Here is a 12,007-nt window from a genome sequence, read left to right as displayed (position 1 = left end):
GAACACTGAAAGCATGAAACACTGAATACTTGAAATCCCAAACTCTAAAGACCTTACCTAATAGAAAGAAAATGATCTCACATATTTGTTGTGTTTCCCCCAGGAACAAACACTTCAAACGAGCTGGCAAAGAATCATGTGGAGGAGAACAAAGGCTCAATCAGGAGTTAACAAAAAAGTCATCTGGAAACCTGAGTCCGCTGAGAACTTAAATGTACTGTCAAATCCTATCTGAAGTACAAAGATCAAATGTCAGGGTGAGACACAGTAGCATTTCTAAGTAGTTGAGGAATTTATAGACTCCAAAGGAAGTAGACTGCCCTTTGTTAATTATCTTTACTTACATCTTTTTGGTCTCAACATTATAACTGTCCTAATGAAGAAAAATATTGAGATTCCTCCTACCTAGACAACCTTCATCTTTGCCTCTTTCTTCAGAAGAGAATGAATTAAAAGTACTCTGGTGAAGGTAGAACGTCCAGCTTGCTAGGCTAAAAATCCACACATTACAAACTGCCTTCTTCCTGGTCCCCAAAACTTTCCATTTCCACTCCCAATCAAGGGAAATAATTCAACGGCATAGCTCCAGATTTGCATGGCAGGTCAAGCATTGTCACTAATGTCTAAATTCCCCAGACAGGTGTCAGGGCTGCAGTCACTGGTTGCCTTGTCATTGACATCAGCTCTCCTACTGCCTCAGCACAGACTTTACCAGCACCACTGGCCTGTCACTCACCTTCTGCAGATGGAATTCCTGGAACTGCAGAGAGAAAGGCCGACTCATGGTATAAACTCTCTGCCACTGGGGAACTCCCATAGCAAATTCATTTTCTGGTTTGTTTTCAGAAACCTTTCTTCATAAGTGTACCTTCTTTTCATAGCATTCTACTTCCTATCTGTAGAAGCCCTAACCATCCCCAGAAAAGCTGAGTAGAAGAAACTAATTCAGAATGTTGGATAAGGGTATGACCTAAGAGTTTAATTATTTTTTCTGGGCATTCAATAACCTTCACTTACTTTGCTCCTCTACCCACCACCTTCCACTTTTTTAACTTACTGCGCATTGATATTTCTTTGTTTTCCCCACCACCTCTAATTAATCATATGTTGAAGTCACTTTTTCCATACGCACCCAGATTTTCCCTATTTATAGCCCTTTCTCAACCTATTATCTCTGCTGGGGATGGTGCTTCCCCATTTATATTCATCTGACTGCCTTCCTCCAGTAATATAAATTATTTTTCCTTTCCTCTTTACACTAGCTGAATTATTTCAGCATATATTCGTATCCCTTAAGAGATTTTTCACATAGTAGATGCATATTTGTGGTTATGAATTACACGCACACACAAAAACACACATATTGGATGAGTTTTAATTACACATTTTTAATTGCAGAAAGCGTGGATTTCTTTAAAGTAATTGCAGAGTTTGGACCCATCAAATTTCTACAAATCCCAATCTTTGTAGAGCCTCATCCAAGGGTCTACAGCTTCCATACTTGTAATGGATTGTGAATTTCAACCCTAAAACTGCCAGAATAACTTCCTTCAACACAGCTTTATGCAGCATTTTTTCTTTTGGCTTATCCTAAATATGTTCATCTTCCAATGTACGTGTTGAAAAGGAAGGAAATCTACATATTCAGATGTCTTAAAACGTGAGAAAAGTCCTGGCAAAGACAGTAAATATGCCTAACCTATGCTTTGGGGAGGAAGAAAAAAAAAAGCAATTCATGTATACCATCATAATCTGTATAGCAGTCTTGCTTGAAGAGTTTTATACTTAATGTGTAGCATGAAAACATTTTTATTGCATAACATATGTAACCACAGGATAAAAAAATAGTACAGCACAGGCCAGGTGTGGTGTCTCATGTCTGTAATCCCAGCACTTTGGGGGGCTGAGGCAGGCAGATCACTTGAGGTAAGGAGTTTGAGGCCAGCCCGGCTAACATGGTGACACCATGTTTCTACTAAAAATACAAGTTAGATTGGCATTGTGACACGCGCCTGTAATCCCAGCTACTTGGGAGTCAGAAGCAGGAGAATGGCTTGAACCTAGGAGGCAGAGGTTGCAATGAGCCAAGATCGCACCATTACACTCCAGCCTGGGCAACAGAATGACTGAGATTCTGTCTCAAGAAAAAAACCAAACTAAACCAAAACAAAACAAAAAACAGCACAAGAGTTGAGCATCACCTTTAAAGATAATATTACCTATCCACAAGACACTCAACAGGGCAGAATAAATATTTGAAGACTTTAGAAGTCTACAAATATATTAGCAGCTTTATTACTGTACTGAACTTCATCCTCTGGAAAAACATATAAGAAGAAACAACAAGGAGTAAACACACATCAATGATCTTACTTTGCTATTGATTATTACAAAGGATTTATAAAATAATTGCTATTTCAAGTTCCCAGGAACCCAATATACATTTTAGGATCCAGAAAGATTTACATTAGTTAGTTTATAAATAGTTTCTTATTTTAGGGGAATTATATTTTGAATGTATCCCCTAAACTTTTGGATAAATGGTTACTTATTTTAGAGGAGTTATATTTTGAATATATCCTCTACATTTTTGTGGTTGATGTCATAAAGAGCATCTATGCTTTTAGGAGCCCCCATTCTTGTTAAAGGTGTAAGAAAACACATGGTGAACCAAAATGATATTGAAGTCCAGTTTCCACAGGGGAAAAATGACTTTGCAACTGTGAAAAGCTTCATAGACCTCCTACGGAATGCCTGTAGGTATACTGTGGTTGGAGTGTTTTATACAGCAGTCGTAAGCAGCAGATAAGAGTTGTGCATAGCAACATGGTGGAACTAAGAAGAGACATTAAGGTTCAAACACTCTGACCCTTTCATGGTACCAATGAGGAAAGAAGACCCAGAAAGATGGTTAAGTGGCTTGACCAGGTCAGACAGCTACTTAGTGATTGAATCAAGACTAGAAACACAGGCTTGGGGACACTTCCATTTTTACAGAAAAATCTTTATATTCTATAAGATAATATTACAGATGAAATACTATGACTGTAAAGTTCTGTGGAATGTCAGTAACAAGTACTCCTTACAATGACTAGTAAGAAAAATCCGTATATTCTAGGACGGTATGCAATCGTGAATGAATTTCCACTAGAGCAATACCCCAAAGTAAAACTTAAATTGTAGCTAAATTTGAAAAATACTATCAGATACACTTTCTTCAAATTATTTTTGACAGTAGCATTCATTGCCTCTGGGTTCTTAGGATTTGACAGAAAACAGGTTTAGTTTTTTCTGTGCTAAAGTCATTCCTTTTCATGATCTCAAATTCTAGCAGTAAATGCCACCCTTTTGGATGAAACACTACATGAAGAGGAGGTACACAGACATATAATTCAGGAAAATACAGGTATAACACATAGAACAGGCACTGGGATTACAGGTTTTATTATAAAAATAAAGCTGTAAACTGCCCACATGCTTTCTATAAATCATTATACCAAAGTGCACCTTTTTCAGAAGAGATTAACCAACCCTCAGCAGGCAAGTTTTTGTCTTGTTTGTTTGCTTTACTGAACTTTACTAAAGTAATAATGTCATAAACATTTGTCTCTGCAGAACTTCAAATATTCTGGTAGCAAAACATAAAAGTCACTCTGTCCTTGAAGACTATAAACCTCATGAAGAAAAAGGGCTATAGTCATATACCTCCTTTTTTTTTTTTTTTTTTTTTTTTTTCTTTTGAGACAGAGTCTCACTCTATCTCCAAGCTGGAGAGTAGTGGCACAATCTCGGCTCACTGCAACTTCCACCTTCCGGGTTCAAGTGATTCTTCCGCCTCAGCCTCCTGAGTAGCTGGGACTACAAGTGCACATCACCACACCCCACTAAATTTTGTATTTTTAGTAGGGACGGGGTTTCACCATGTTGGCCAGCTATCATAACCTTACTCAGTAGCTCTCATAACTTTTCTCAACCCATATTTTTATATACGCTTAATTTACTCCACCTCAGTGACAATATTCCCCAGACGGTCTCGATCTCTTGACCTCATGATCCGCCCACCTCAGCCTCCCAAAGTGCTTGGATTACAGGTGTGAGCCACCGCGCCTGGCCCATATATCTCTTTCGTATTTCTCATTCTATCTAATGTAGGCTTAGTAAAAACCTATTTTGGGGACAAAGTAGGGACTTCTAAAGCAATAAACTTTTCATTTAATTCATAGCTTTTCCACTTAGTAGCTGTATGACCTTGAAGAGACTAGCCTCTATTATACACACTCACACACACACACACTTATACACACACATAAAATCAAATTAGCAAGCAAATAACTATAACATTGTAGGTGCTCAATAAATTTTAAATTAATTTATTCATTGTTGGCATTTCAAACATAACTGTTGGACTAAATTGGACTAAATTTATCTACCATTGAAAATATGGCCTATTCTTGGGTAGTGGAATCTAAGAGATCTTTTTTTGCTTATTGATTGACATGCTACATAGAATTTTGTGCAACAAATAAAAGGTAAAGCTAGGAGAGGGAGCTGAAGTCACTTGTAAAGATAACCTACAGTAAAATGTGACTACCAGCCCACCAAGGTAAGGCCCATAAAATTATGACTGGGTTTTTTTTGTTTTTATTTTTGTTTTGTTTTTTTTTTTTTGAGATGGAGTCTTGCTTTGTCCCCCAGGCTGGAATTCAGTGGCACAATCTCAGCTCACTGCAACTTCCGCCTCCCAGGTTCAAGTGATTCTCCTGACTCAGCCTCCTGAGTAGCTGGGATTACAGGCACACACCACCACTCCCCGCCAATTTTTTTTTTTTTTTTTTTTTTTTGTATTTTTAGTAGAGATGGGATTTCGCCACGTTGGCCAGGCTGGTCTCAAACTCCTGACCTTGTGACCCACCCACCTTGGCCTCCCAAAGTGCTGGGATTACAGGTATGAGTCACTGCGCCTGGCCAATTATGACTGACTGTTAAAGCAAAGCATGTTTGGAAAGGCCGAAGCATGTGTCACAGAAACTTGAGACAGGATGACAGCCACTAAAAATCAGAAACACCAAATTTGGCCAATGACAGCTGCCAAGGATTTATGACAACTAGGAAATAACAAGAGAACACATAATCAGAAGATGCTTGACTTCGGCTAAGTAGATTATTCCAACAGGTATAATTAAAGGTTGCCATATGGACTGTACAGTAGATGGTTACAAATATGACAGTGATTTCAGAGGCATAGAAAGGAATCTACGGCTAAGCAAATACCTCTCTTACCCACAGCTTGAATATTGAAATTATATTACTGGGCTGTAGCTCTGCTGCAATGCTTTAAGAATACAAATGCACTCTTTATTATGAAAGAGTTTCTCATACCCTTCTCCTAAACCAGACTTTCACCTGGAGAAGAATGGCGGGGGTGGCGGGGAAGAGGACTTTGGGTACTAGGGAGACAAAAAGGGAAGGGTAGAAGTCAGGGCAGTGAGAAAGCAAATAAATAGATGTGAACCTGAAGAGCTGTGGGTTGGAAAGATAAATAGCTTATTTTATTAAGAAAACTTTCTTTGAGAGACACAGTATTGCCAAATTCTATAAAGTCAGTCAGTCCTTAAACATGGACTAATTATAGCCATGCATTGAATGTAATACAGGTATTTTATAATACAAAATTTATCAAATTAACAAATATTTTAATTATAAAATTTTAACTTATATAATTAACAAATGTTATAATATATATTAAGAAATTACTATATAACTAATGGGTACTAGGCTTAATACCTGGGTGATGAAATAATCTGACAACAAACGCCCATAACACATATTTAGCTATGTAACAAACCTGCACATGTACCCCTGCAACCTATGTGTCCATCAGTAGACGAATGAATAAAGAATGTATGACACATGTACACAATGGAGTACTATTCAGCCATAAAAATGAATGAGATACTCTCATTTGCATCAACATGGATGGAACTGGGGGTCATTATGTTAAGTGAAATAAGCCAGGCACAGAAAGACAAACTTCACATGTTCTCTTTTTTTTTTTTTTTTTTTTTTTTTTTTTTTTGAGGTGGAGTCTCGCTCTGTCGCCCAGGCTGGAGTGTAGTGGCCCAATCTCGGCTCACTGCAAGCTCTGCCTCCTGGGTTCACGCCATTCTCCTGCCTCAGGTGCCCGCCACATGTTTTCTTATTTGAGAAAGCTAAGAATTAAAACCAACTCCAAAAACAAAAAAACAAACAAACAAAAAAACAAAAAAAAAAACTAACCACACACATACAAAATATGTTACATACTACATACACAATTCCACATAATCTTCACTGGTGCCTAGGAGGTAGATGCATTATCATTCTTATTTTATATATGAGAAAGCTCAGATTTGGAAAGATTCATTAACTTATTTAAGTTATAATAACTTAATAATTTATTATTTAAGTTAAATGGCAGAGCCAGGCCTAAAATTCACCTCCACCTGACTTACGAGTTTTGGGTCACACCTAACCAGAAATTCTAACAAAGGGAAGCAAATGTTAAAACATATGAACATATGAACATGATATTCAATGTCACAGGCAACAGAATAAGAAAGCAGGCTGATTCAGAACTTAGATTTTATCTTCTACCACAGTGATAATAACAAAATACTTCCAGACACCTGACTTAGAACCAGAATTTTTACACTCAAAAATTAGCTATGTCAATATGTCTACTTAGGCCCATGTCATTATAGTAATAAGCTAATTTATAATTGTTGTTAATTATCAAATTGTCAGATGTTAAATAATACAACAACAGCAGCAACAAGAATAATAAACCACTCTCTACCAGGAAAAACTGACTCATGCAGCCAATTCCAGACTTGCTTCGTCAGGGTATTGGCATATTAACAATGATGGATGTGTAAGCAAAGAGCTGTAAATCTGGATGCAGGGACTCTTGCACATCAACTAGAAGGAAGTGAGATGATCAAGTATTTTTCTCTTGCCAGATATCATTTCATATATTCACTAAAATAGTTCATCATCTGCTCTCTCTGAGGCAATGAAGTTGTTGAAGTAAAATTCCTATGCCTGCCCTAATTCTTTCAGTTACACCCAGTTGAAAAAATAATTTAATTTGAAGGAACTAAATATGAATTTATTCTTCTGTATCTTTCTACGAAACAAAGGTCTTTGAAGGTCTCTATTTTAAGTACAACCTAAAACCTCCTATTTTTTTTTTTTTTCTGATAACCACAATTCTTGCCACATCATGGCCTCAAAGATGCTTTTGCTATGAATAGCCATACACCAAAACGCTGGAGATTTAAAATACAGTTCTGTCCCTGACCTTATTGTTGACACAAACCCTGTAACATTTTTCTAAGAATCATTCTGAATTCTGATGTTGCTAAGAGTTAACATTTATTCCTCATTTTCATTGTTTCCTTCTATCTGAGTGACATGCCTGGCCTCCCCAGCTTGATTCAGATTGTTGATTCATGGGATTGGTAGAGTCTGGGAGATGACTAACTCTCCTGGCTGCCAATCTGCCTGTGGTAGGCACACTTTTTGCTTTGCTCCTTCTTGCTGAAAGTTTTACTGGTACAGGCACCCAAAGAAGAAAAGACCTGTGGTTGAAGGTTGACTGATTCTGAAGTGTTATATTAACAAGCCTGCTTAGCTATGAGACCTAGGCCCCACTCTCTAATACAGCCTTTACGAGTGATGCACTCAGGCAGTGCTGTCCCAAGACTGTTAGCACTGCCTTGCAAGAGCCAAATATATGAACCTCTGCCCAATTTCGACATCTCATAGGCATCTTGAATTTCACCAGGGAGGGAGAATTTATACCATAAAAATATGCCAACACTATAAATCAGTCTCTTCTCTTCTAAAAGAAAGAAAATTAAACATTTACCAGTATATCACCAAATAGAAGCTATATTTTGATCTCCTTCCCTCTAACTTGTGTATTTTGATAACAAATTCAGTAAAGGGACATTATCTACTGTACTATACCAACCTCCAACAATTACCAAAGAATTTCCTACTTCATATTTCTCCTAATTGTCAGGGAAATAAAAGGTTTTAGAAAAGATATCTGTCTAGTCCTGCATAATTCAGCTCAAAAAGAGAATAAATACAAAATCTTACAATATTATCAAATTCTAAAGCAAAATGAAATCTACAACCATTTAAGAACCCTTTTTGGAAACTGTTCAAAAAACTCTTCCTTGAAAGCAGTAAAACAGAAGAATGTTAGTTTTCTTTCCTTCTTCTCATTCTTTCCTATAATATTTCATGTGCCTTGATAATTTTAATGCATGGCTTTCTTTTTCACAAGAGGTTTGTTTACCCCTGAAAAATCTAAAGCTGCAGTTTAAGCAGATTCTACCCAGCGGTGGCGGTATTTCGGTCACATGATCTAAATTATAAAATTTTTGCTCCACTTGCAATTCTGATGGTTTCCCTGCTCAGTCTCCTACAGGGCCATAACCAGAAATTTTCATCACTTTGTTTATAAAAAACATTCAACATTTTAATTAAAACAGCTGCATGGAAATCACCACTGGTTTTAATAAGAATATTCTAAAGCAAATTTAACAGTAAAGATTGATTGAAATGAATACGGGCAGATACCTTTCTACATTTTACCTTTCTATTTAACTTTTTGTTCAAAGGATACACAAAATCTTTTATTATTATTATTATACTTTAAGTTCTAGGGTACATGTACACAACGTGCAGGTTTGTTACATATGTATTCTTGTGCCATGTTGGTGTGCTGCACCCATTGACTTGTCATTTACATTAGGTATATCTCCTAATGCTATCCCTCCCCACTCCCTCCACCTCACGACAGGCCCTGGTGTGTGATGTTCCCCATCCTGCGTCCAAGTGTTCTCATTGTTCAATTCCTACCTATGAGTGAGAACATGCAGATACACCAAATCTTAATCCGTATTAAAATGTACTATGGTTAGTTTTATCCCCTAGGCTAACTTGAAATCACTATGGACTCCATCATACAGCGTCTTAGAGAGAATACTAACTTGGTAAAGGCCTGAGGTATTACGGTCACTTTGTCACTGAGAGACCATATAACCTTGGGCAAGTTCTGTAATTTTGCTAGGCTTGTTCTCGCATCTGTAAAATTAGTCTATATGGTTTCTAGGCCCTTCCTGCTCTAGCATTACAGGAGCCTCTTTATCTTTCTCTCTCTCTCTCTCAGGTATTAGTGGCAGCCTACCGCCTTGTCTCAGCTACAGGTACATTAACAGAACCTGCTGTGCATTGTTTGAGTTAATTAAAGGGAAGTAATTACGTTTTGCCTTTTAAACCTTGCTGAACTCAAGTTCTACATCCGTTCTCCATATGTGGTACATCAAAGAATATGGTGCTCTGGCACAGGGTCTTATTGTTCCTGTTCTCCATGAAATCTCTGCTGTCAACGTTTCTTTCCACCTTTTCCTTTGCAAATAATTAGACGGAGTAAATTCCACTTAAAGCTTTGTGTTCCCCAAACTCTGCCCCCTCCTTTCTCATTCAGGCTGGAATCTTTGCTCTGTTCTCTTAAGCCCCTTTGAAGAGCAACGTGTTGACTCTGAGTAACAGTATCACCTCTCCTTTCTCTCCACCCTGTACCTACCCCAAATTCCACTCCTTCCCTCCACAAGATAGAGAGAAACAGCTTGAGATAGTCATTTCAGTGATAGGCTGCATTAAATAAAATGATAGTATTTTTTTCACATAGAACAGAACATTTTGAACTAAATTTAAACAACATTTTTAGCGTAAGATGTAAACTTATGTCATTATTATCCCCACATCTCAGTTAGCTCTCTGTGGGCCATCATGGAATTTTTAGAACTACCAGATCTCTAGGTTGGAGGGCCCCTGGGTGTCATCTGGTCCAAATATCCATCTGATTCATAAACTTCCCTTGTAATTCTCCTGCCAATGGTCCTTCAGCTTCTGTTTGTGCACACTAAGCAGCTGGAAACTCACCACTAGAATGATATGCAGCCTGGGGACAACTGAGACTTTCCTTGCACTCAACTTCTACATCTTGGATTTAGATAATACTGGTGTATCTGAGTCTAAAGATACATTCTCTTCTCATCCCAAGTGAAGAGATTGGGGAAAATGGTCAGAGAGGCTAACTAACTTGCCTGAGGACTCTCAGAAGTGTCAGAACTACGATTTGAATACAGACCCTTAAGTCCAGAGGCTATACTGTCTCTAGCTTCATAATGAGTACCTAAGATGTCCTTGTGATTCCATTTATATTAAACCACTTTAAATATTAATGTGATTTTTTTCTTATCTATTTGCCAAGTTTTCTCTGTGCATAATTATTTATCACTGACTCTCAACTCTTGCTTGCTACTGACTTCAAAAACAAACCCACTCTTGCTCCCTTGGCCCCTACATTTCAAAAGTTCACTTTCATTTCCTTTATCTGTTCTAATCTTACCCATCCTTCACAGCCTGGGGTAACTTCACCACTTCCAGCAACTCCTCCCAGCTACTCAATTCAGCAAAAAAGGGGGTCTCTCTTCTGTAATCTCCTTTTGCCTACAGAAACAAATGGTTGGCTCCCTCTTACTAAATAAATATTCTTGAGATCTGGATCCCACAAAGTAATGACAGCTTAAGTTGCTATCTGTGCCCAACTGGGCCCACTGTAGTTTAAGAAGTGTTGAACAATTTCAGAAGATGAACCTTAATACCTTAAAGACTTTCCTCTATTATTTCATCTGAACATGCTTGAAGTGGCAGATGCATTGATAACTTCATGTATAAGCTGGAATAAATAAAGTATTCTAAAACTCTCCAACTAATTTGACATTTCCTTCTCTAATCTGAAGGTATGGCCTGTAATGACTCAGTGGCTTAGCGGGTGCATTTCTGCACGCCAGCCACCAGAGGGCTTGCTTTCCTTTCTTTTTAAGGCTATCCAGCACCTGAAACAAGAGCCTTTGGAAAGGGATAATCGACTGTTGCCAAAGCTTCTTTGGTGACACCCCTTCATCCATGCCACTTGTGTCAGAATATGGAACACTCAAATTATCCCAGTCTCTATATAAGAGAAGACGATCCCTGAGCATCCTCCATTCTTCAACCTGCTCACTAAACATAGAGCATTCCAGGGGTAAGAAGAGATGGCAGTTCTGTGCTGGTGGGTGAAGGGAAGACAAACTAGCAACAGATACCCACATCTGCCCCACCATGTTCAGCGTTACCCCCTCCTATTGCAGTGAGACTGAGCCTTGGGTAACCCTTAGATTCCTTTCCTCCTCAGATTCTAGGCAGATCAGTTCTTAGCCAGAGGCCGGGGGTGGAATTCTAATAATATCCTTTATTCACTGCAATGCCCCAAATATCTTGAGAACCAGATTTCCTTTCCCATGTGAAAAGACAGCCTAACTTAGTTCTTTCCTAAATCCTCTGACAGTTTTACAAGTAGGGTGGTGAGTGACCTTTCTTTCTTTGAAAAAGTGTGTATAGATGTGCCTATTCATAGAAATCTGACAGAGCTGACACCTGGTTCTCCAAAATGTAGTTGCACTCTCACCACTTTCCACTGACATTTATAGAATATGATTATTTTTGATAGTGGGGGACAAAAGGGGAAGGGTAATAGGAATTGTAAAGCACAAGCTTTTATCCAAAATTTTCCCACTGTAAAATGAATCATATATTCAGCAGGGTGAGCAATACCCAAGTGATGCAGAGCATCATTCTCTGCTCTTTTCCTGGGAAGAAATGGCTTTGCCTTTCCCTAGGAAGTGGCATACTGGCCTCTCCATGCTCTCACTTCACTCGATTTCCTCCTTCTCCTGGAGCTGCTGATGCTTGTGTCTAGACATCCACACAAAGCTAAGAGTACTTCAAGAAATGACAAAGTGCTTTTTGAACAGTACACAGCCCTGCTCTATTAAGTGCTGGGGAAAGGCCATCAAATTCTGGGCAAGATGCAATTTGAGTCCATTTTGACATGTTGAAACTTAAT

At 38.3% G+C, this 12,007-nt stretch overlaps 1 protein-coding gene across 1 annotated transcript in view; it reads right to left on the bottom strand.

The window, feature by feature from the left end:
• Window positions 1-12,007, bottom strand: part of NRXN3 (neurexin 3) — a 600,687-nt gene that overhangs the window by 131,059 nt on the left and 457,621 nt on the right. The window lies entirely within an intron of this gene.

This window comes from Macaca mulatta, chromosome 7 (assembly GCF_049350105.2).
Source record: "Macaca mulatta isolate MMU2019108-1 chromosome 7, T2T-MMU8v2.0, whole genome shotgun sequence".
Classification (NCBI taxonomy): domain Eukaryota; kingdom Metazoa; phylum Chordata; class Mammalia; order Primates; family Cercopithecidae; genus Macaca; species Macaca mulatta.
The sequence above is the reverse complement of the archived record's forward strand: the minus strand, read 5'-3'. Positions and strand labels throughout refer to the sequence as shown.